Here is a 22,412-nt window from a genome sequence, read left to right on the forward strand (position 1 = left end):
TTTTATGAATGTTGTTAACTGTTATGAGAATTGAGGAGGGTTACGGTGAAAAGAATACATTTGGACAATAATTCCTGAATGTTGTCATCAATAAGATTTGGCAGCAGGCTTCAGCGAAGTGAATTCCTATTGGTAATACCTTGTAATCTGTAAGTCATTTGGGCTTTTGAATGACAATCAATCTTCAAACTTCTTTAAGTTTCATAAAGCAGTCCTTATAAGGACTTCCTTTTATGGAGGTTTAGTCTGAGATGTACATTGAGATGTACAGCATGGAAACAGATCCTTCAGTCCAACTCGTCCATGATCACCAGGTATCCTAAATTAATCTAGTCCCATTTACTAGTGTGTGGGCCATATCCCTGTAAACCCTTCCTATTCATGTACCCATTCAGATGCCTTTTAAATGTTGTAATTGTACCATTGTCCATTACCTCCCTGGAAGTTTATTCCATATACACACATATGAAAAAGTTGCCCCTTAGTCTCTTTTAAATCTTTTCCTCTCTCACCTTAAATTTATGCCCTCTAGTTTTGGACTCCCTATCCTGGGGCAAAAGACCTTGGCTATTCACCCTATTCATGCCCCTCATGATTTTATAAATCTCTATAAGGTCACCCCTTAGCCTCCGATGCTCGGTGAAATTAACCCCAGCCTGTTCAGCCTCTCCCTATAGCTCAAAATCTCCAGCCCTGACAACATCCTTGTATATCTTTTCTGAACAACTTCAACTTTCACAACATCTTTCTAATAGCAGGGAAACCAGAATTGAATGCAGTACTCCAAAAGTGGCCTAACTAATGTCCTGTACAGCTGCATCATGACCTCGCAGCACCTACGCACAATGCACTGACCAATAAAGGCAAGTGTACCAAATGCCTTTTTCATGACGCTGGGCTGAAAATGTGTTGCTGGAAAAGCGCAGCAGGTCAGGCAGCATCCAAAGAGCAGGAGAATTGACGTTTCGGGCATGAGCCCTTTTTCATGACCCTGTCTACCTGTGACTCCACTTTCAAGCATTATGAATCTCCTTCGCTGTACACTACATCACCAAGTTTGGTGTCATCTGTAAACTTACTAACTATACCTCCTATATTCACATCCAAATTATTTATATTAATGACAGAAAGCAATGGACTCAGCACAGCTCCTTGCGCACACAACTGGTCACAGGCTTCTAGTCTGAAAAGCAACCCTCCACCACCACTCTCTGTCTTTTATCTTCGAGCGAATTTTGGATCTAAATGGCTAGCTCTTGTATTCCATGGGATCTAACCTTGCTAACCAGTTTATCATGTGGAACTTTTTCAAACATCTTACTGAAGTTGCTATAGACAACATCCATCCCTCTGCTTTCATCAATCTTCTTTGTCAGTTCTTCAAAAAACTGTCAAGATTGACACAAATAGCACTTGCCCATGGTCAAGGAAACGTTTGTGCTAGCAAGAGGTTATAATAATGAATCCACTGTAGTTGAACTCAGAGAGGGTCTGTGGTGAGGCACAAAGCCCAGAAGATGAGACGGATTTAGAGGGGTCCATGGAATATAGGGAACATAGAAAACCTGGGGCTTGAGCAATATTCCTTGGCTCCCATTTTCCTTCTGTCATGATTTTCAAAATGTGCTTGAACACAACCGCATCATTCAATTTTGTCAACAAACAATAACTGAACTTCAGTTCTCATAAGTATTCAAGAAAGGTCAGAGGTGCAACATGGATAAAGGTTGGTATGGTAACTCAGTGTTAGCACTGCTGTCCCAAGGCGCCAGGGACCTGGGTTCGATTCCAGCCTTGGGTGACTGTGTGGAGTTTGCACTTTCTTCCTGTTTCTGCATGTGTTTCCACCTGGTTCTCTGGTTTCCTAGGAGAAAGTGAGGACTGCAGATGCTGTGGTTTCCTCCCACAATTCAAAGATGTGAAGGTTAGGTGGATTAGCCATGCTAGTGGGGATAGGAAAATAGGAGAGGGGCTGGGTCTTGGTGGGATGCTGTTCAGAAGGCATGATGTACCAAATGGCCTCTTTCTGCACTATAAGAATCCATGATTCATTGTCGTTCCGCTGCTCAACTGAGCCTGGATTTGATGTCCATGACCTCATCCAAGTCTTGGCCAGCATTATATAATAATGTGAAGCAAAAATAATAACGATACACTTTAAGTTGAATAGCTAATTTTTACATTGAAAAGAAGCTCTTTTGTCGTACAGGGAGAGTTGATAGATAACATTGTAGAAGTCTTCAGAAACTAAGTAATTCAGAATTCCTGGATTAAATGATGTAGTGTAGAACAGGAGTTAAAAATGGACAGCAGCATCTTATGAGATTTGTGGCAGAATTGGATGACAAGTCCAGTGTAGCCTACATTAATGATGAGAGCAATTTGCACCATGTTTTAATGTTTTTGACAGGTGATGCAACAAGCTTCTCACTAGGCAGCAACAATTGCCAATTAAGGGAAATTATTTCTTGTTAAACATCTCGTTGACAGCCCAACTTGCCTCATTAATGTACAGTTTTTTATCATAATAAATGTGCCAAACAAGTTGGATGTCAAGAATTCTCATTGTGGAAGTCAGAGTGGATATCTGTTGCCTTCAGCTTGCAGTTTGATCCAAAAGAGCTCCATGTTGACACTGGGCATCAAAATATCAGGATCGAGAGTGTGGTGCTGGAAAAGCACAGCAGGTCAAGCAGCATCTGAGGAGCAGTAGAATCGACGTTTCAGACAAAAGCCCTTTATCAGGAATGAGGCTGTGCTTTTCCAGTACCACACTCTTGACTGTAATGTCCAGCATCTGCAGTCCTCATTTTCACCTATCAAAATCTCAGGATCCACTCCGTGGGCACCTTTCACAAGTGTCCCACAACCACAGATGCCAGCTTCTAAGACACATTTCCAATCCTCTTGCAGGATGATTCTGAACTTCAGTACTACATCTCAGTCTACACTGGCAGCTATCATAGTGATGCTGCGGCAAGGAGGATTTGCACTGAGGGACCAGCACCGAGCCCATGGTTTGGGCAAGACTGCATCTCTGGACTCTTTGCTCGCTCTCATAGTGCTCTTCTGAGTTAAAGCATCCCGGCCTTGCATTGCCATGTCATGCCTTTGTGTGCATTCTTTCTCTCTCAGGCTGAGCTATCATGCTCATATTACTTCTGTATTGCCATACCGTTTAGTGTGGACACAAAGCCAGGAATGTTGTCATAGTTGTTAGCAAGCCTCAGTCAAGTTAAGGGCTTGGCCTTTACTCAGTGGGTCCTGACAAAGTAAGCTAAAGGCAGCCTCTGATACCAATCCACGACCTTGGACACGGTCAGTCCATGGTGGATGCTGTCCAAATTAGGGATGAGGAGCCAAATGTCAGGCTGCCCACCACCCATCCTGAATCTTTTTGGGGCTGTTTTCCTCCTGGAATGAGAGAGAGGCAGATATTTAGGGAGATGAAAGTTGATGACACAGCTTTACCTATCATGCAGGTGGACAGCTGTCCTGAGCAAGTGGATAAGCAGTGCAGACAGCAGTGTTCATGGTGTTGGAGGTTGGGGTGGATTATGGGGTGTGTGAGGGAAAATGTTGAAGGAAAAGTGAGGGTGGTAGAACATACGCCTTGTTTGAAGTGTGTGTAGTATCAGAGAAAGCATGTATGTGAAGTGGCAGAGGGAAGATAGTGGCACTTACACTGGCAGTATGGAGAAAGTTATTGATCTCCTTCCTCCCCAGCTATTCATTCCTTCAGATGCCTGAGACTGCTCCAACCTGTGTGGCAACAGTGGGCCAGACTGGCATAGTTTGGTGTTGTGACCTCCACTATTGGTCTGGAGAAGAGAAAGTCTTGCCTTTGCATCACCCTTCCAGCAGGTGGACCTTCATGTTCCTGCCTTCAAAGCAGAATGCTGATTTACCCCATCTGTCACGAACAGGGCAAATACCAGGAACCTGGCAAGGCAGTATCAGACTGACCATGTTTGTCTGGGTGTACAACTGGCCTTTAAAATGGCATAGGTGCAAGAAGTGTTGGTTAGTACCAGCATATCCTGGCACTGATGAGTTCTGTGGTAAGATGCAGCGAGAATCAGATATTGGCATACCAAAGGGTGGGATAGTAGGTAATGAGGTGAGTTTGTTAAGATACGGCAAGAAAACATACCAGGCCTTGTGGCAAAAAAATCCCTCCAGAAAACTTAACATGACTTGTACTTGGCCAAAAATAAGTTATATTTGGCCCAAAGTATCTAAATTAATCATACAAAAAAGCAAATTGTGCTTGCTGTCTGCATAAAACATTCTTCATCACAGGCACTAATTCATATTCTGACATTCAGCAAAAAGATTTGGTCACACTTCGAGGATTCACATCCATTATTAGTACATTAGCATTTGTTAGTCACAATTTTATTTGAGATAACCCTTTGTGTTTGACATTTGAAATGGTTCTTTTAGTGTTCAAGTACATTTTAAGCAGAGAACAATGAAGGATAATTGATTAATTGTGCTATTAAGAGAAAATTTTCTGGTAATTAAATTTTATGGTAATTGTATTATGATTTGACAAGTTGTTTTAACAAAGTATTGCACAGTTTTTCATCACAGATTAATACATTGCCAGAATTTTACCAGCCCTAGGGAACAGGATGGGAATTATAAGTGCTGGCAAAATCGTGTCAAAAGATATCCAGGAAGTTGCTACCATTATGGCACAGGTAGGCAGATTGGCCACTCTCGCTGCTTCACACTTCACAGCCATGAAGCAGGATGGAGTCATGGAGGGCACTGCAATATCAGACGACATCGAGTGAAACCTGGGTGTAGTTTCCTTGCATGTTCTAGGCATGACTGTTCCTTTTTGTTTGCTTCATGACCCATGGAGAAGCCCTACTGACAATGACTGCACCCTAGGTAATAAAGATGCTTAATGATTTCCCACATCCTCACACTCCGATTACCAAGACCTGCCTGTCAAGCTATTTCTGACATTTAAGTTAAGCAACACTTGAGGACAGCTGGCCATTATGTGTTGTAAATGTGCAGCTGCAGCCTGAACATAAAGTCATAGAGTCATACAGGATGGAAACAGACTCTTTGGTCCAACTACGCCACGCTGACCATGTTCCCAAATTAAAGTAGTCCCACTTGCCTGCATTTGGCCCATATCCTCCCCAAACCATTCCTATTCATGTACTTATCCAAATGACTTTTGAACATTGTAACTATACCTGCATTCACCACTTCCTGTGGCAATTCATTTCACGTACAAACCATTCTCTTTGTAAAAATGTTGCCCTCTGATGTCCTTGCCAGGCTTCTCCTTATAGTCTTCCTTAAATAAAGGTACAATATTAGCCATTCTCCAGTCCTCTGGCACCTCACTTATAATTATAGGTGATACAAATATCTCTGCTAGCGACCTTATAATTTCTTCCCAAACTTCCCACAATGTCCTGGGATACACTTGATCAGGTCTTGAAGATTTATCTTTTCTAAAACCCACAGCACTTCCTCTTCTGTTCTGTGAAATGATATTTGTTTGGATCGCTAGCCTGCATTTCTTTCTCCATATTAAAAATTGACATGAAATATTCATTTACTATCGCTCCCATCTCCTGAGGTTCAAAACAAAGATGACCTCTTTGATCTTTGAGGGACCCTAATTTCTCCCTAATTGCTCTTTTGCTGTTAATATACATATAGGATCTCTTTGGATTATCTTTAATCTTATCTGCCTCATATCCCTTTTATGCCCTCCTGATTTCCCTCTGAAGAATGCCTATACACCCTATATACTCTTCAAGGGATTCATTTGATCCCAGTTGTCTGCATCTAATACTTGACTCTTCCTTATTCTTGACCAGAACCTCAATATCTTTATTCACCCATTGTTCCCTACAGTTACCAGCCTTACCCTTCACTCTAACAGCAACCTAATGCATCTGAATTTTTATTTTCACACTTTGAAAGTGTCCCACTTGTTAGTTGTCCCTTTACCTGCAAACAGTCTATTCCAATTAACTTTTGAAAGTTACTGTCTCATACCATTTTAAATTTGCCTTAGTCCAATTAAAAACTTTAATTTTTATGGAAGGCCTATCCTTTTTCCATAACTATTTTAAAACCAATAGAAGTATGGTCATTACTCCCTAAGTGCTCCCCTACTAACACTTCAGTCACTTTTTTGAAGAAGTAACGAAGAGGATTGATAAGCACAGAATGGGGGATGTGATCTTAATGTACTTTAGTAAATTAAGGTTCCTCGTGGTAGATTGATTAGAATGGTTAAATCATATTGAATTCAGGAAGAACTAGCCATTTCAATACAGAACTGGTTCGAAGGTAGAAGACAGAGGGTGGTGTTGGGGGATTGCTTTTCAGATTGGATGCCTTAAAAGGTATCAGGATGGGTAAATGAATAGGAAGGGCTGAGAGGGATATGGGCCAAATGCTGGCAAATGGGACTAGATTAATTTAGGATACCTGGTTGACATGGGTGAGTTGGACTAAAGGGTTGTCTCCATGATTCTATGACTTGCCTTGCCTTATTTCCCAAGAAAAGGTCAAGCTTTGCTCCTTACGTGGTAAGTACGTTTACGTTCAAGCCTGTAACACTATGGCAATCCCAGTCAGTTAGGAAAATTAAAATCCCCTACTGTTAGAGCAATATTAATCTTACATATGTCTGAAATCTGTTGTCTGTCCTGTCCTTCCCTCAGTTTCTGTAATAGCTGTAATATCCTGGTCCTCTGTTCCCTTGCGTACCCGAGTTCATCAGCCATACTGTAGACCTTTGCACTGAAATAAATGCTGTTTAATTCTTCAGAGTTACCTCATTCTCTGATTTGTTCTTGTCTGTCTTGTCTAATTAGCATGTCTTTTTTTATTATTCAGAACCATGCTCATCTGCCTTTCTTTTTGCTGCTACTTAGGAAATCCTTCCAACCTCCACACTAGTTTAAAGGCTCCCAAAATGGAACTAGCAAATCTATCTGCCAGGATATTGGTCCCTTTCCAGTTCAGGTGAAATCCATCCCTTTTTAATATATCTTTTCTGCCCTAAAAGAGATCCAAATGATCCAAGCATCCGAATCCTTGCAAATTGCATAATCCCTTCAGCCATTGATTTACCTGCCCTTTTTTGTTATAGCCACTACTGTTGCTAGAGTTGCTGGGTGTATGATTGGGTTGGCAACACCTAGAGACAAGCTGCTTAATTTGCCTGTGCCAAGAATATTTCTTCTTAGGTTCTGCCGTTGGTTGAAGGGGATCAACTCTTGCTGGCAGCCCCAGCAACGAAATTGTTGCAGTCCTAACATTTTATAGTTAAATAGGGAAATACACTAAGTGTTCCATTCATTATTTAATGTATTCGTTTTGCTTCATTCAATTTTCTGTTGACTTACTTGAGGAAAAGATATTCCATTTTCATGATAGAAATGAACCATTGGAAAAAGAAAAAGCACTAGGAACCTGTCCTCACCACTCAGGATATGATTGAAAAAAAAGGTGGAGAGTATGCATCCTCCATAGCAATGCCTTGACAAATCAACATCCCTTTTTCCATATGATACAGGTTCTTATTCTGTTTGAAATTTGTTGTTTCTGCATATGTCCTGATGAATACAAGACAAAAAGCCTCTTTTTTTCAGCAGTACTCAGATTTGGTACAATAGTTCTCTAAGATAGAATAGCTTATTCATAAATTTGCATTCAGTAAGTACATAGTAAATTTACAGATTTTCAGTTCAGTCGGGCAATTAAATGGGAGCTTTACTATTGATTGAAAGAAACAAGTCAAGTAAAATCATCTATTAGATTAATGGGAATTAGCATAACCACAAAGACTGCTTGGAACAAAAGTAATACCTTTTGGATGTTTGTTGCTATTTGTTTGACTTCAGGGATCCCAGAACCTTGGGCTATGTTGGTCATTAATGCTTTATTTTTACATACTTGCTAAAGCATTTTTTTAGCGGTTTAGGAAGAATGCACAGGGTTAGTTAGTGGCAGAATTATTAATTTAGTACTCAAATCCATAGTGCAGTTGCTAATCACTTTTGTATTTCTGCAATTCTAGAAGCTTGTGGGATGTTCTTTGTATTTGGATTCCTGAAAAGCTCAGCTCAGCATTTTCTGCCAATTAAAGTTGATCCAGAGCTTCATTGTAATTATCCAGATTCATCTGTTTACAAATCCTGGCTCCAGTGATTTCCTAATACAAGGAATACTGCTGCCTCCAATACCAATAATATATCTTAGACTTGTCTGTACTTGATGTACTGTACATCATACTTTCATAACACTTTTTGTGTTTTTAAACATGTCCTGTACTTTTCAGAATGATTTAAAATGACTGGACTGATGTTCAATAAATAGGCTGTACAAGAAATATTATCCTGAAAAGATGAGAGTTATTATTTGTTGTTTAGAATATATGATTTCTGGAATTGCATCAGGGAACAAAGTTGAACAGTATGATGTTATAAGATGAGCAATTAATACATTTGTATCAAAATCATGTCTGATTAAAAATTGTATATAGTAAAATTCTGGCCATGTATTTAACCTATTTAATAAGAATTTCCAGTTTATTATTTGAATGTGTTTCCAAGGAATTCAGGTGTGCAAAGAGTTTTTAAAATATTTCACAGTGTATTTAGCAAGCTACAATCATTAGTCATTGTGGCTTCAACTGAAACAAAAAGATACATGGTTTTATGAGTTATTAATTTGTTACAAATGCTAGGAATTTATAGCTGAAGACATATAAGTGATAATATTTATACCTCATCGGATTTGTCACATAGGTTCATATTATTTTTGTTTTTTTAATATGCTAGCCTGTGTAAGTCTACCACAGATAGAAGGGTATTTGTTGATTCAGATATCTTGAAGTTATTCTTAAAATTAACTATTTAGAAAACTACAATAGCTTAGATTTTCATACGTAGTCGGGGGTTCTGTGTTCAATAATTTTATGAAGATTGCATTCATGTTGTTGATAGACAAAACACACAACACTGACTCTATTACATAGAAAAAGTAATTAAAGATGAGGCAGGTATCTTTATACCTAAATGTCACTTGTTGCGATGTCATGTTACTGAATTAAAGATTCCATCCTGACTGGATAGGAATCTATTCCATGATACCCCCAGCCTATCTGTTATTAAGCAAGGGGAACCATTTTATCCTATAAATATGCCTCTGTACATTCAGCTAATGCCTTTGGGTGGCAGGACCAAACCTAGTCCTCATGAAATTATCATGACTTGACTTTGTAACTTCACTTTGTGGTGTGCTATTTGTCATTGAGGTGAATGAGTATAATTTGTCAACGTGATTGTTGACTGGTATGATATCTTCAGTATCTGAGTTGTCATCTTGTGTGATGTGTGGTTGATAGCTCATTCGAATAGGTCATCTGTTTCTTTGCAGGACTTGACTGTTGCCCATTATGGTATGACTGAGGGTGGACACAGCAACATAACATCTTTCTATGAACCATGTGTAGTTTGAAAATCTCAAATTTGTATGCTTTCTCCTGGTTCAAGTTGGGATAATGATCTGCATACTGATTGAGCATGCTTCAGCACCACTTTCTTTCCAACATAAAATGTGGAAAATAAGAGACATTTATGAGGGTAGACAACTAACCAGAGGAATAGCGCTGAAAATGTGTTGCTGGTTAAAGCACAGCAGGTCAGGCAGCATCCAAGGAACAGGGAATTCGATGTTTTGGGCAAAAGCCCTTCAAGCTACCAAAAATCTTGGCAAATATTCTTTAAACTTGAAAATTGTAGATTTTATGGTATGAACAAGGCATTCTGTGATAATATTCGATTCGAGGGCAGTGAGAAGTGGTAATATGTCGACCACCCCACTTGCACATAACTTGAAGGGATGCGCTAATGTACTGCAAACTGATGTTAACTACAATCTGCTTAGGTATATCAAACACCCTGAATGTGGTGGTTAGTGTGTCAACAACCATTGAATTAATGACATTTTTGATTTTTCACACACATTTGATGGAGCAGTCAGACCACCATGTTTCTAGGCATGGATAATATAGTCACAATCTTGCATTGTTGCTTAGGAGGAGTCTCATGTGGGAGGAGAGATCCTCTGAATTGTTGAGGTTGATGGAATTTACATGGCTCACATCTCTGATTTGTGAATTGATGTCCTTGTAATGGTGGGATTCACAAATCTCGAATTTTTTTGTGCCTATCTGCTTTTCATGCATATCGTCTAGCATGCCTTGATATAGAGCTTGTGGAGTAATGACTTGTTTGTCTTGATCACTCTTGAACAGCTCTAGTTTGGCTCTGATTGGCTAAAATGCACATATTTTCTCAAAGACCTTTTGGATGCATTCAGATCACCAACTGATGAATATTTTCAGCTGCAACAGCTGGACATCGTATGACGTAGCTTGCTGAATCTGGTTTGCTTGTTTATGACCAAATTATAGAAGATCTTGGAGTATCTTTGGGATATCTAAAGGCTATCTTCAAGTTCAGTTGATTCAATAACATCAACTTGTAAGTCTAAAGGCTCTTTGTTTTTAGCGCAGTTTGGAGGTTGGCTAAGGGGTCGGGAATCTTGCTTGTATTATACTTCTAGATTGTAACCCTGGATCTTCACAACTTAATTTTGTAGTCAGGAAGGTGCACTTGTGAAAGATTTTCAACATTTTTCTAATGGTTTCTGGGAGGTGTGAATAATGAAATGCTTTTTCAAATATATAATGTTTCTTCACTGTATATGTATGTAGCAGTTGTATCCTAGAAACTAGAGCAAGAGCTTCTTTCTACTTGGAGTAGTTAACATGAGTATCATAGGGACTTTAGGACCAAACAGTTTGTTTGCCCGGTAGCAGACACACTCAGGTCTTTTTGGGATGCATCAAACTTCAATGTGGTGAGTTTAGAGATATCTTAATATTGTATTGTACACTTACTGTATGATAGAGCATTTTTGAGACATTAAAAAAACATGCTGGTGATTGTCTTGCCATTAATATTGTGTCTTTTAGTGGAGAAGCTCTTGAAAAGGAACTGCCTTGGGGACAGACATGGAGATGAATATCTATTCTTTGCTTCAAGCATTGAAAAATGTTTGGCAATTGAGAATTTGGGATTAAGAATTTCCAGAATTTGAATCTTATGTGGGCATCTTTTCGTGCAATGTTCATGTGCCTTGAATCAAAAAAAAGTGTAGGGTAACATCTTTCTTCAAAACACGTGATGTAGCTGCACCAATCAGTATGATTCTTGGTTTTCCAGACATTGTTGTTTTGTACTGGGGAATCTGGTTCAATTTGAGCCTTTCATGAATGTAAATGCTGAATTACAAGTGGGGCTGATACTGGGATAGGCATCAACGTTTAGATTTGACACTGCATTGCCTTTAAAGTTGCCGCTAGTATCAGACCACTCTGGACAAAAGTTAGTCAAATAAAGGAGAGTATTGATTTTGCAGTCTGGAATCTTTGGTGTTGGAACTGTGATTTATCACCTTTAGGATTGTGATAATCTTTGGATCTGTGCATACTTGCAAACCATTAATAAATGATCACCTTTATCAACAGTTTAGATTTCAGTTGTCTATCCTAAAGTTCCACATCGGCATTTAAAAGAGCTTATGAAAATATATGGGATGTCAGACCCATTGAAAGCAATTAGCTTATCTAATGTAGACTGCACCATGCTACCATTCTTACCAATTTCTTGAGTACATCTCATGTAAGATGCATAAAGGATGACACTTGTGCTTGCACCAGTATCAATCTTGGCATTTAATGGATGTTGTCCATTCCTGTTGAGATATATTGCTTGGATGTCAATGCACAATACTGTAATAGCCCCAACTAAAGTAACAAATGGCATTTTCAGTGACTAGTGCACTATTCTACTTGTTCTCCTCAATCCATTTGCAGACATCGATGGGGTCAACAACATGTCAACTCATGTCCTCCGTGACTCAGTAGATTGTCTTTGCTTGGCTCCATTCTCACATGTCCTTTTGTCAGGAAAGCATTTTCTTTCCACCCTTACAGCACCACTCTTGGAATCCACAAGTAGTCTTTTCACAGCCTGCTTGTCTTCCTCATGACATGCTACCTATAAACAATATCACCATAGCCAAGGAAGTCACCTGTTGATTACAATAACATAAACAATGGAGACAATGCCTAGGTCCATGATTCCATCTCTCTTGACTGCTTCTGTTCTGGGAGATTTCCCAAAACACACCCTAAAGTGACTCATTGTTTCAGTTAAACTTTGTGAATACTGAAGTCATTATCATCAGACCCACCACAAACTCCATATTCTTGCCACTGATTTAATTCCTTTAATTGGCCAATATTTCCTCTGTAATATTCACAATCTTGAGAGGGAGACAGTGCTGGTGGGAAAATATTTATCTTTGAAATGCCACTTCTGGTCTTAATATTTTCAATGATTAATAGCGTGCATGTTGCGATCAATGGCTCTGTCTGCCATGATGATTTGGTGCAACTCTACAGCACTTTCTGAATAAATTTCTTCCTCTTTAGTATCTCTTTTGACCCCAAGCAGGACTTCTAAAATCCAAATGCTTGCCATCACAAAAACCTATTTTCAACTCCTAGACATCAATTTCCTTTAGTCTGTTTACTGATGAAATCATCCATGTCCTTGTCATTTCAAGATGTGGTTGGTGCAGTCACCAGCTCCCCATTAACCACCCTCTGTCAGTCTCAGCTCATCCAAACTTTACAGTTCATATTCACATCAAGTCCCACTTAGACATAACCCCTGTAAACATTATCTCTTAGTCCATCAATACACAAAGTCTACCGTTATCATCATTATGTTTAAATCACTTTAAGGTCTAGCCTTTCTCTTTTAGTTGAACTTCCTGCATCTGCAACTTTCACCTCACTAAACTCTTCAAATCTTCAACTCTGATACTTGCATAAGCCCCTCCCTTCAATGCACTGCTGTCACCTATGCTTTCAGCAATCTAGGTCCACATTCTGGAATTTACTTCCTAAACTTCATATCTTAGGTTTTCTTTAAGGCCATCCTTAAAACCCACCTCTGGTAATATAAAACACTAATATTTTCTTGGACAAAAGCAGAAATTGCTGGAAAACCTCAACAGGTTTAGCAACATCTGTGGAGGGAAAACAGAGTCAATGGTTTGAGTCCAGAGACTCCCCTTCAGATCAAAGGCGTAGCTGTGGGTATCTGCATAGGCCCCTGTATGCCTTTCTCTTTTGGGAGGTATGTGGAACATTTATTGTTCCAATCCTACTCAGGTCGCTCCCCACAACCCCTTCTGTAGTAAATTGATGACATCATTGGTGCTGCTTTCTTCTATCAATTTTGTTTCCAATTTCCACCCTGTTTTCATCTTCACCTGGTCTATCTCTCACTTCTCCATTCCCTTCCTCAACATCTCTGTTTCCATTTTTGGAGATAAGCTGGCCACTGACATCCATTACAAACCAATGACTCCCAAAGTTACATGGACTTTGCATCCTCATGCCCTCTTGCTGGAAGGATTACATTCAATTTCTCTCACTTTCTCTGTCTCCATTGCATTTGTTCAGATGATGCCACCTTCTGCAGGGGGACTCAGAAATGTCCAACTTTTTTCTCAGCTGAGGATTCCCCACTACCATAGTTGACAGGGCCCTTAGCCCTGACTAATTCATTTCCCTCACTCTGCCCTAAGCCCTTCTCTTCCCTTTAACAATAATAGGATCCTGCTAGTCCCCACTTTCCATCCGACCAGTCTCTATCCAAAGGATCATATGCTGCCATTTCCACCACCTCCAGTGGGATGCCACCACCAAACACACATTCCCCTTCTCTTTTTTGTCAGAATTCTGCAGGGACTGTACCTTTCTGGGCACCCTGGTTCATTCCTTCTTCACTCCCAACACTTCTCCAAAATCACAAGGCACCTTCACATACAATCACACAAGGTATAACACTTGCCTGTTTGTCTTCTGCCTCCTCATTATCTAAGGTCCCAGAAGCATCTTCTGGGTGAAGCAGTGAATTATGTGCACTTCAATCTAATCGACTGTATTTGTTGCTCACAAAATGGTCTCCTCTACACAGGGGAGATGAAACACAGACTGGGAGACTGCTTTACAGATCAACTACATTCTGACCACAAAAATGACCCCAAGCTCCCAGTTGCCTGCTATTTCAACACACCACAGTGTTGCCTCAGACCTGTTGCAATCCTCCAATGAGACTTAGCACAAGCTGGAGGCACAGCATCTAATCTTGTGATTGGGGATCTTGTGGCCTTCAGGACTCAACATCAAGTTCAATATTTTAGAACCTGAATACCCCGTCCCATGTTTTCCACACACTCCCATATCCAGGTCCTGACATGACATGTAATGCTTTTAGCACAGCCAAACCATTTGCCCCTATTCATATCCCCATTATTATCTATTTAACTTTTCTTCTTCCCTGGCTTACTATCAACAGTCCCTCTGTACAGGCGAAAGAGAGGACTGCAGATGCTGGAGACTAAAGTCATGAGTGTGGTGCTGGAAAAGCCCCTATTTATGCCTACCCTTTTATTTCTCTGTCTCTGGACTCTAATTCCATCTATTCACTTAACCCTCTCCTCCTTACCATTCTCCCCACCCCACCCTATGACCCATCATCAGCATAAATACCACCTACTCCTAGTTACTAGCAGTTGTGAAGCAAGGTTCTGGACTCGAAACCTGAAAAATGTTTTCTCTCAACATTTGCTGCCAGACTTGCTGGGTTTCTTGAGCAAATTCTGTTTTCGTTTCAGATCTCCAGCATCTATCGTTCTTTGGTTTATTTCAAAATATTTTCTTGATCTTAGGATCAATTCTTGTTTCTGCAAATTTTGCCAAGGATCATGCATCAAAAGTGACAATTACATGCAAGTTATTGTTGCTAAAAGAATGTGCAAGAAAAAGTTAAACCAGTTTGAAATAAATAAAACTACAAAGAAATGAAAAGGAAAGTTTGGAGCACAAGTAATACCAGAAAAAGACACAAAAGCAATTATTTTGCTTGACAGATTATTAATTTACGATGCTTCAAAAACATTTAGAATTAAACAGTTACTCTATGTGAAGCACATTCATTTTCCACAACAAGTGAAAATGACATTTGTCAAAAATTCCTTTCAGGCTCTGCCAAGCGATGCAAGCCAAGAGATTCTGGTCACTAAACTCAAATAACATATAAAATATTAAACAATGGATTTCATTCTCACTTGATACTGCACTTCAAAAGAGCTTAGTATATGCTATATTTAAAAAATTAAATCTAAATGATTTTTCAACTGGATATTTAATTTGAATTTTGTGCTGGGAAATTACAGATACAGATGTAAAATTGGGAAGCTTCAAGTGAAACACTAAATGGGGACATATCTTTTTCTCTGGACTAGTGAGCATGTCGAACAGACTCCCAACAAAGACTAAACAGCTCCTTTTCAAAACAAGATAGCTGAGATAAAAACAGTGCAAATGCAGGACATTGAAACTAAAAACAAAATGTGTTAGAAGTACAAAGCTGGTTGAAACCTACAAAGACAGATTGTTGAAGTATAGACCCTTCATCATAATCTGCTGTGATGAAAGGCTTTCCTATCTTTTATCATTTAAGATGCTGATGGACCTGCTGTGTATTTCAAACTCGCTCAGTTTTTTCACTACAAATTGGCAGGATTATTGTTAGTCCAGCGTGAGGAGTGTATAGAACTTCAAAGACTTTTTTTTTTGGAATCTTAATTCTGACTTTCAGGCTTATCCTATAGAATAAATCAAGTACTTCGCTTCATTTGGAATTGTTATCCTTCGTTATGTTTGCTTTTGATAATATGAGTATGCATGATCTTTGAGCTGTCACAAACCATGTAGTAATCCAAGAAAAACAATACTCAATCACCCCATAGATTTTACTGCTGTGCTGCAAATGAAATTAGTGATGCAAGTGTTCCATAAATCTCACCTGAAAGCACAGTGCTGCCCACTTGTAAGAGGAGTTCAGCATCAGGAGAGCAGGCTGCAGCTTGACTTCACAAGTTAAATGCAGCTTTGCTGAAAGCTTGTGCGAACGACAGATAGTATTTAACATATTTGTAGCCAGCACAGCTCACTCACAGGGATATCCTCAGCACACCCAGTATCCATTTAAAGGAAGCAATAACATTATAAAATCATGCATGTAAATCTTTAAGGCTAGCTGACATATTCACTACAAAGTGCAGATTACATTTGAGGAAGTTTGGATACTGCGAGGTGCTAGATTGAGTAAATATAGATTTTCATCATTTCATTATTCCTGGAAATGATCCATCTTTTCCATTCCAAAGTGGGTATACAAAACACAAATAGCATCCATAGCACACCTTACTTGAAGATAAAGGTATTTATGTAGTATCAGACCCAAAAGTATTGGGAATATGTATCAAAAGAGGACTACTGCACTCACACTATAACACTGTTATTATCAAATATATTCACTTCAAAAGCTCATTTCATTACAAATTGTATCAAATTTTCTTCCACAGAATTGTTGCAGCATACAAGGTGGCCATTTAGCCCATTATGTTTGTGCTGGGTCTCCGAATAAATTATTCAACAGGTACTACTCACCCGCCTTCTCACAGTAACTCTGTGCATTCTTCCTATCCAGATAGGAATCCAATTCCATTTTGAAATCTTTGATTGAAGCAGCCTCTATCACTTTGGGTGAAAAGGTTTTTTTGTCAAGTTGCCCTTGACTCTTTTATCGATTAAACCTGTATCCTCTCATTCTGGATCATTTCCTGAATGAGAACAGTTTGCTCTTTCTACTCATTCCAGACAGCTCATGCTGATATATTATGTGTATAGAATATAGAATGGTACAGCACAGGAACAAGCCTTCGGCTCACCATGGCTGTGCAAAACACATTGCCTTTGTAAACTGGCTGCCTGTGGTCCATATCCTTATTATCCCTGCCTATTCATGTGTCTGTTCAAATGCCACTTAAATGTTGCTATGATTTCTACTTCTACCATCTCCTTTGGCAAATGTTCCAGGCACCTACCACCCCCTGAGTCAAAAACGTGCTTTGCCAATCTCCTTTAAATTTTCCCACTCTCACTTTAAATCTATGCCCCCTAGTATTCGATATTTCTACCCTGGGAAAAGGCTATGACTATCTAAAATCGAAATCTCTCACAGTTTTATCTGCTTCTATCAGATCACCCCTCAGCCTTTGACACTCTAGCGAAAATGATCCAAGTTTATATACCTCCTTATTGCTATTATACTCCAATTTAGGCAACATCCTGGAAAATTACTTTTGCGCCCTCTCCAAAACCTCCATATCCTTCCTTTAGTGTGAGGAACAGAACTGTACACAATATTCCAAATGTTGTCTAACTAAAATTTTATGCAGTTGCAATACGGTTTATACTTGGTGCCCTGACTAATGAAAACAAGCATGCTGTATGTCTTCTTTACCACCGTTTCCACTTGTGTTGCCACTTACAAGGAGCTATGTACTTGGAACGTATGACTTCACTTTATATTAATGCTTCTAAGGGTCCTGCCATTTATCACATACTTTTTTCTTGCATTTTGACACCTCAAAATTGATTGCTTCACCTTCATTTAGATTAAACCCCATCTGCCATTTCTGTGCCCAATTTTCCAACTGATCTATATGCTTTGACAAACATCCTCACTATTTACATACCCACCAGTTATCATGTTGACTGCAAACTTACTAATCAGACCACCTGCATTTTAACCAAATCATTTATATAAATTGCAAACAACAGAAGTCCCAGACAGATCCTTATGGAACACCATTGGTCACATTTCTACAGTCAGAAAAATGTCCTTTCACAACGACACTCCATCTTCTATGACCACACCAATTTTGTATCCAACTTACTAACTTGTCATGAATCCCAACTGACTTAACCTTCTGGACTAGCCTACCATGAGGGATCTTATCAAATGCTTTCGTAAAATCCATGTAGATAACATACACTGCCCTATCCTCATCAATCATTTTCATCACTTCCTCAAAAAACTTAATTAAATTTGTGAGATAAGATATCTCCTTCACAAAGCAATGTTGACTGTGTCTAATAAGTCCATTCTTTTCCATCTATCAAATCTCCTGTTCTCTCTTCCAAGGAAAACAGTACCTATTTCTCGAGTATATCTCAGTAATTGAAGCCTTTCTTCTGTGGAATGATACTTGTAGATTTTTTCTGCATTTTCTCCAATACCTTCACATCTTTACTAAGCTGGACTACCCAGAACTGGATGCCATACTCCAGCTGATGCTGAATGATTATCTTATATAAGTTCTACACACCATCCTTGCTCTTGTTCTCCATGCCCCTGTTAATAATGCATGGATGCCATATGCTTTATTAAGGGTGCTGTAAACTGTCCTGCCACCTTCAGTGACATATACATAGTTATACCCAGGTGCCATTGCCCCTTTAGCATTGAACTGTTAATATTATGTTTTCTCATTTGTGTTCTTCCTTCCAAAATGAATCACTTTACACTTTTTTGTATCAAACCTAATTTGCTACTTGTATCAATCCCACAACTTGCCCATGTCCTTTTCAAGTATAACACTATCCTCCTTTCAGTTCACAAGTTTTCTAAGTTTAAAATCATACACAAGTTCTAAAATTGTGTCCTGTTTAGATCGTTAACATATAAACATATTAACATACAGCAAATGTTCCAATGTTGATACTTGGGGAAATTTCATGACAGACCTTCCTCCAGTGTGGAAAATATCCATTAATAATTACTCTCTGTTTCTGTCATTTGGTTAATTTCGTGTCCATGTTGCAACTGGTCCATTTATTCCATGAGCTAAAACTAGCACTCCAAAAATCACTTCTGGAAATCCATGTACATCTGTTCAACATCATAATCATCAATTGTCTCTTTTACGTCTTCAAAATGTTCCAGTTGTTTAGTGGAACACAATTTTCCCTGAACAAATCTGTGCTGCTTTTATGCTCTTATTAATTAACCCACATTTGTTCATGTGATCAATCATTTTATCTCGAATTATTGGGCTGAATTCTTTTAGGAAAATGACAGTTTTCTACCAACCACTCCATAATGGAAAGTTACCCAGTAGCTGATACACTCAATGGAAGCCCACCTGCAGCTATAAGTGGAGCTTTTCACCCTCAGTGAGGAGAGGTTCTGCCCTCAAGAGTGCCAGGCAGTCTAAGTAGTCAGTAGCTGCAACAGTCCCTCAGCGATAACACTTGGGAGTGGGAACTGTTGGGTCTGCAAGGAGGTACAGGCAAAAAAGAAATTATACTACAGCCATGTAATTGGGCATTCAAGAGTGGAAGGAAATTGCACAGCCTAGGGTGGAGGTTGGAGAATGCTAGTTTGGGAGGGCAGATAATAAGGAACAAGACAAAGTGGGCAGAGTTATGTGAAGCATCAGCTAATGTTCTCAGTATGCTCAAGGAATCCCTTAAGGACATATCTCGCATTCCTTCCACGTTTTGAGCAGTTTTATTAAAAAGAAATCATTGATGATTCCAGCCTGCCTGCCCATGCCAGTTGTATTATAGTGTGGGAGACATATTATCCAGATAAATTAGCTTGTAGCAAGTTTAGATGAACCTGAACTAGTTATTTAAAAGGTGACCAGACTACTGATTTGTTTCCTTCCTACCTGCCTTATAAGGTGGATTTGCTTAGGTGTGCTTTATTGTTTTATGCCTCCCCATTGAAAACATGTCAGTGTGAGGAATGGGTGTAAAAAGTCTGTTTCCAGAAATCTCCTCACCCTCAAAGCTATATTGACTGGTCAGAAGTAGCTGAGTTTAACTGCACAGGCATTTTTGAACAAACAGTTGTAATATTTGCAAATCTCCAGTCTTCTGCACCATCCCTGAGTGTAGGGAAAACTGAAACATTACAGTAAGTGCCTCCACAGTTTCCACTTACCCTTCCCTCACTATCCTTCTAGTCCTGGTGCCTTATTGTAAGTACAGACAGTCAATCTTATACTATTCCTTATCAATTTTAACTCCTCCACCTTAGCTCCATCTTTCATCATGTCTGAGTAGTAGCCTTTTCCTTGAATAAGAGAGATACAAAATATTAATTTAATATCACAGCTCTATTACCTGCTTCAATGTATAAACACTCTATTTGGTCCCTAGCGCACACCTTTTCCCTTTTATGTTAGCTGCCATTTTCTTTACAAGCTCTTTCTTTGCTTGTCTTATTTGCTCTTACACTTCCTTTTGACCCTTTTATATTCAGCTTGGTTCTCCATTGGCTTATCCATCTGCCATCTGTCATAAGCATACTTCATTTTCATGTTTATCCCTTTTGACATTCAATGAACTCTGGTTTGTTTATACTATCTTTCTTCTTTGGAGAATATACCTTGACTGGATCTGAAATACCTCCTGTTTGTTCAGCTACTGTTTTTTCCTTCCACCTTCTGACTTCAATTTAATTGGCCTAGATCCGTTCATAACCTATCAAAGGTGACTTTCCTCCAATTAATTATTCTTACTCTGGCTTATTCTTTGTCCTTTTTTACAGCCAATTTAACTCTTATGATACGACTATTGCTGTCCCCACATATTCTTTTACTGGCATCTGATTTACTTGGTCCACTTCATTCCCAAGAATCAGGTTTACTCATGCCTCCTTCCTCATTGAACTGGTAACATATTAATGTAAAAACATTTCCCGTGTATACTGTAATAATTCTTCCCTCTTCTTGTACTTTACTACTCTCAGTCTATATTCAGACAATTAAAGTCCTCCATTACAACTGTTTTATAATTATTGCAAATATGCCCCTCTACTACCTACCCACTAGTTGATGGCCTATAATAAGCAATGTATTGATAATTGTTTTGTTTCTTAGTCTTAGTCAAACAGATTGTTTTCTTGATCCATTTTGTCCATCCTTTCTCTACAGCACAGCAATGTGCTTCTTCATCATTATTGCACTGCATCCATTTCCCTTTCCTATCTTTGCTGAACACCTTGTACCCAAGAATATTTAACAATCCTGCCCTTCTTTGAGCTACAAAATCACATCTCAGATCTTCTGATGTGCTGACAGTCATTCTCCGCGGAGATGAAAATCGACCCGACAGAATCTCCTTCCATAGATTCCGAAGCAATTGCCCAATAAATTGCTGGGTAATTCCTCCGTGCCTGGAATCCTCCAAACGTTGCTATTAAAATAGGAGAATTCAGAGGTTTCTAATTAAATAATGTAAATAGTTACTAAGGAAATATACCACTATTTAATACATATTCTAAATCCTGAGCAACTATTCAACAGACCCCATACTTAATTAAGACCTCCCAACTACACCACTCCTGGACCCTGACATCAAGCCCCTCACAGGACCCACCCCCTTCCCCCATTCTGTGCCCAAATGCCTTTCCCTGCTGCTACACTGACCCGACACACCTTCACCCATAACCTGACAGGGTCTATGAAATTACTGTCCCATTGCATTATGACTCTGAATCTCTGAAAGAGCCCTTTTGGAATCTCCAGTCAGAGATGTAAGACTCCCTTCTCTCATATAGGTCACGTGTTGGAGTGGCAATTCATGTGTATAAATCTTCAATCTTATTGATCACATTCTGTGTGTTCATAGATATGCACAGTAATCCTGACTTTATTACTTTCCCCACTACTCTTGCTGATCTTGCCATGTCTCATAGGATAACCTTAACTGAAACTTACATGCTACACATTATATCTTTAATGCAGCTAGTTAAGCTTTGTGTTCCTCATCTAGTGCATTTTTGTAATGAGATTCTCATTCCTGTGTCACTTATGGATATGAAGTTATACATCATATACATATGATAGATGTTCTTCATTAATTCATTGGTTGCACTCATCATTCAAAGTTGTCTAAAGTTCCTTTAATGTTTTACACAATAATCACATATATTTGTTTAGAAAATCTGAATGGTATAACCTTTGTATTTTATGCATCACTCACATTCTAAATTGATTATCCATTAAGTGATGAACAAACAAAACACATTAATGGGCAAAATACCAATTGGAACACATGGAAATTGAATTCAGTCACCTTGTTTAAGCATTTAAGAATTATTTAATATCATTTATTAATTTAAGTATAAATTGTATGCAAAGTGTTAAGCTACAGGTTATCCAATATTTTATGTTTGTACTGCTAACCATCAGATCAACGTGGGAAATATGGGAAAGTTAAGGTAGTGAGTGCTTATCAAATAAATAAATCTAGGCACAATTCTCCCAAATGATTGTGTCACCATTGAATAAGGTAGGCTGGCCTCATGTGAATGAGCAACATGACATTGCAGCTATTAACATGAAGT

General features: G+C 39.0%; 1 protein-coding gene across 1 annotated transcript in view; it reads left to right on the forward strand.

Annotated features, from left to right (window-relative positions):
- The window catches only part of cacna1ha (calcium channel, voltage-dependent, T type, alpha 1H subunit a), a 295,360-nt gene that overhangs the window by 114,853 nt on the left and 158,095 nt on the right, over positions 1-22,412 (forward strand). The window lies entirely within an intron of this gene.

Source organism: Hemiscyllium ocellatum, chromosome 20 (genome assembly GCF_020745735.1).
Source record: "Hemiscyllium ocellatum isolate sHemOce1 chromosome 20, sHemOce1.pat.X.cur, whole genome shotgun sequence".
Lineage (NCBI taxonomy): Eukaryota > Metazoa > Chordata > Chondrichthyes > Orectolobiformes > Hemiscylliidae > Hemiscyllium > Hemiscyllium ocellatum.